Source organism: Brassica oleracea, chromosome C8 (assembly GCF_000695525.1).
Source record: "Brassica oleracea var. oleracea cultivar TO1000 chromosome C8, BOL, whole genome shotgun sequence".
NCBI classification, from domain to species: domain Eukaryota; kingdom Viridiplantae; phylum Streptophyta; class Magnoliopsida; order Brassicales; family Brassicaceae; genus Brassica; species Brassica oleracea.
This window is the reverse complement of record NC_027755.1, coordinates 23,278,376-23,282,941: the sequence shown is the minus strand read 5'-3', so window position 1 is coordinate 23,282,941 and position 4,566 is coordinate 23,278,376. Positions and strand designations below refer to the sequence as shown.

Genomic DNA, 4,566 nt, shown 5'->3' with positions numbered 1-4,566 from the left:
ATTCTTAATAGAAAGGCGGTTGCCGTAATACGTAAGTATGTCGACCGATCTCTCTTTGAACATGTCTCTACCTACACAAATGCTTTTGAATTATGGACAAAACTTGAATCCATGATTCAAAAGAAAACACCTCGAAACAAAGCTCTTCTTGTTCGACGGTTGGTAAAGTTGGAGTACAAGGATGGCCAGAGCATGATGGAGCACTTGAACAATTTCAAGGGGATTGTAAATCAGCTTAACAAAGTTGATATGAAGGTTGAAGACGAAATGCAAGCCCTTTGACTCCTTAGTTCATTACCGGAGAGTTGGGATATACTAGTTGTCACTCTAAGCAATTCAGCACTGGAGGGAAAGCTTACCATGGACACCGTCACTGATAGCCTTCTAAACGAGGAAGTTCGCAGGAAGGAGCAAGGTACGTGACTCAAGCCAAGCTTTGCAAGGAAGAAGTAAACGTTGCAAGTGATGACATCGATATATGGCACCGAAGACTCGGGCATATGAGTGAGAAAGGTTTAAGTATACTTTCTAGCAAGAAACTTCTTCCTGATATGAAAGGTATTTCTCTCTCACCATGTCATGATTGCTTAGCCGGAAAACAACATAGGGTCGCTTTCCGAAGATCATCTACGCCTATGAGAAGAAAGCATATTCTTGATCTTGTGCATACTGACGTATGCTCCATGTCCGAGAAATCCAATGGAGGGGCATCATATTTCGTCACCTTTATTGATGACCATTCAAGGAAGGTATGGGTATACCTTTTGAAGTCAAAAGATCAAGTTCTTGATGCTTTCAAGGAGTTTGTAGCCCAAGCAGAGCGAAGTACGGGTCAAAAACTCAAGTGTGTTCGATCTGACAATGGTGGAGAGTACCGAGGTCCCTTTGAAGCGTTTTGCAAAGCTCATGGAATCAGGATGGAGAAGACACCACCAAAGACGCCACAACTGAACGGGCTAGCTGAAAGAATGAATCGAACGATCACAGAAAGAGTTCGGTGCATGCTCTCTCACGCTAAACTACCCAAACCATTTTGGGGAGAAGCCATAAAGACTGCAGTGGACGTCATAAATCTTACACCATCAGTTCCTTTGGAAGGCGATGTCCCGGAGGAAGTTTGGTCGGGTAAGAAGGTCTCTTACAACCATTTGAAGGTGTTCGGTTGCAGAACGTTTGTCCATATACCTAAGGATGAACGAGCCAAGCTAGACTCTAAGACTAAAGAGTGCATTTATCTTGGATCACCAAAAGACGAATTCGGCTATCGGCTTTGGGATCCGGTTAACAGAAAAGTTATCCGGAGCAGAGATGTTGTTTTCTTCGAAGATCAAACAATCGAAGACATCAACAAATCAAAGAAACCAAAGCTAAGGGTTGTAAGGAATGAAGATTCTCATAAGCCTCAAGATCATGAACAAGTGATTGGAGATGATGGCGAAGGGGATCCAATCATGGATCCGAATGGTGATGAAGGTGAAGAAGAAGTTCAAGTGGAGCCAGAGGAAGAACATGAGCCAAGAAGGTCTGGAAGAGAGACAAGACCATCTGTAAGATATTATCGAGATGAGTACGTTAATCTTACAGATGAGGGGGAGCCTCAAAGCTATGAGGAGGCCATAGGAGACACCCATAAAGATAAGTGGGTTGAAGCTATGCAAGATGAAATGCAATCCTTGCATGATAATCACACTTATGAGCTGATGAAGCTACCAAAAGGAAAGAGAGCCTTGAAGAACAAGTGGGTGTATAGGTTGAAGTATGAAGATAGAAGCTCAAATCCAAGATACAAAGCTCGATTGGTTGTGAAAGGATTCAACCAAAAGAAAGGCATAGATTTTGAAGAAATATTCTCTCCAGTGGTGAAGATGTCCTCTATCCGAGTGGTTCTTGGTCTAGCAGCAGTTCTAGACTTGGAGATTGAACAACTCGATGTCAAGACGGCCTTTCTACATGGTGAACTCGAGGAGGAGATCTATATGGAGCAACCTGAAGGATTCAAGGTTCCAGGAAAAGAAGACTTGGTGTGCCGATTAAAGAAGAGTCTTTACGGTCTCAAGCAAGCCCCAAGACAATGGTATAAGAAGTTTGACTCCTTCATGGTGGATCACAACTTCAAGAAAACCAAGAACGATCATTGCGTTTTTATAAAGAGGTACGAAAGCGGCGACTTTCTCATATTATTACTCTATGTTGACGATATGTTGATTGTGGGCCAAGATCGCAACAAAATAGCCGCATTGAAGAATGACCTAGGAGAGTCCTTTGCAATGAAAGATTTGGGGCAAGCGAGACAGATTCTTGGAATGAAAATCACTCGGGATAGACCAAAGAAGCTTTTGTGGTTATCCCAAGAACGATATGTTGAAAGGGTGTTGGAGAGATTCAACATGAATAAGGCAAAGCCAGTGAACACTCCACTTGGTGGACATTTCAAGTTATGTTCGGAGCAAAGTCCAACAAGTGAGAAAGAGAAAGAAGAAATGAAGACTACCCCATATGCATCAGCAGTGGGCAGTCTCATGTATGCTATGGTGTGCACCAGACCGGACATTGCCTATGCAGTAGGAGTTGTGAGTCGCTTTCTAGCGAATCCAGGAAAGGAGCATTGGAAAGCAGTTAAGTGGATCCTACGCTATCTACGAGGCACAACGAAGAAGTGTCTATGTTTTGGCAATGGAAAATTGGAGCTGAACGGTTACACCGATGCAGATTGGGCTGGTGATAAAGATTCAAGGAAATCAACATCAGGATTTGTGACTACCTTTGCAGGGGGAGCTGTTTCCTGGCAATCGAAATTACAAAAGTGTGTTGCCTTATCCACAACGGAAGCGGAGTACATCGCAGCAACGGAAGCATGCAAGGAGATGCTATGGATGAAGAACTTCTTGCTTGAGTTGAGAGTAAAGCAAGACAAGTACAACATGCTATGTGACAACCAAAGTGCTATTCACTTAGCAAAGAATCCAACGTTTCACTCTCGCCCAAAGCACATCGATTCCCGACATCACTGGATCCGAGAAGTTCTTGAAGAGAAGCTCATACATCTCACAAAGGTACACATCGACGAAAACTGGTCAGACTTTATGACCAAAGTATTACCGATCAAGAAGTTTGATGATTGCTACAAAGGCACGGGCATGGCGACTATTTCGGGCTAAATCGGGAAGGGGGAGATTTGTTGGATTTCCCTCCTTAAGCCCAAAACTAATCAAATCATAATCAAGCCTTAGTCCAAGAAGAAGAAACATCTAGAGAAAAGTGGAGAAGTATAGAAGAAGAATTGCGTAGAAGAAAAGAGAAAGTTATGGAGTTAGATATTTTGAAATAAAATAATAATTTAGAGAAATCTAGAACATGTTAGAGTGTACTCCTTCACTTGTATAAATAGGAGTGCTTAGCACCATTTGTAATCATCCAAGAATCAAGCAAAGCAATAGAGATAAAATATTTCATAAAGAGTTCTAAGAATCTTTAAGAAATCTCCAAACACAAGCCTTAGTGAAAATCTCTTTCCCAAAAATAAGAAGGTTATCTTAAACACTAACGGTCTACATTCCATCTCAACCTCTCAAAGAAATTATTATCCGATAATTTTCCCAACACAGTCTTCATGCCTTCTTCAGTGAATATTTTTATATTAGAATTTCATGTCTCTTCTCCTGAGAGTCTCTGTACTAACAAGCCGCCACCATTTTGTACGAAGAATTTTTGTCGGAGCTGACTGTCTTTCCGGTGCTTCATTTTCTGTCGTACACAGCTAACGGCAGGCATGATGGACAAGAAGCCGATGGTTGTTCCTGACCACATCCACATAGATGATTAGATTAAGTTTTTTTTTTTTTTTCAATAAAGAACCAATCCTGGACAAGTGAGGGGACATGACCGGTCATCCAAAGTCCAGAGGGAAGCTTACCAAGAAGAATTGCAGCCCATCCAAAGTCTTTACGCTTGCAACTCATAGTGTTTGTATCTAAGCGGTAACCAGATCGGCATTTACAATAGAAGCCTCCATCCTTGTTTCTACAGGTGCTGGGATCCGAGCAGTTATGTTTATGGATAGTACTAATACATTCATTGATGTCTGACACAGGTAAATAATCCGTTGGATGAAACAAGAAATGTACGACTAAACCGTTGAAAGACGATAGAAATAAAAAATAAATTAACACTACAAGAAAACAGCAAGGATACTGAGGGAAAAAATCGTCGGAATTTCGTCGGAATAACGTTATTCCGATGACATACCGACGAAACAAGTCCTCGGAAATAATTCCTCGGAATTTCTTCTTTCCTCGGAAATCTCTCGGAATTTCCCGACGGAATTCCGAGGAAACAAATTTCCGAGGAAATTTCGAGGATCACTAGTTTGTCGGAAATCTCCTCGGAATATACCGAGGGAGAACTTCGTCGGGATATTTCCTCGGAAGTTCATCGATCGATGCGTTTTTGGACATATATCCATCGATCGATCCGTTTATAAAAAAAACGTTCGGAAAATTCCGAGGTATTCCGAGGAACATGTCCCTCGGTATATTCCGAGGAACATGTCCCTCGGTATATTCCGAG

The 4,566-nt window shown here is 41.9% G+C and overlaps 1 pseudogene; it reads right to left on the bottom strand.

Annotated features, from left to right (window-relative positions):
• Nucleotides 1-4,566, bottom strand: part of LOC106307514 — a 10,488-nt pseudogene that overhangs the window by 1,433 nt on the left and 4,489 nt on the right.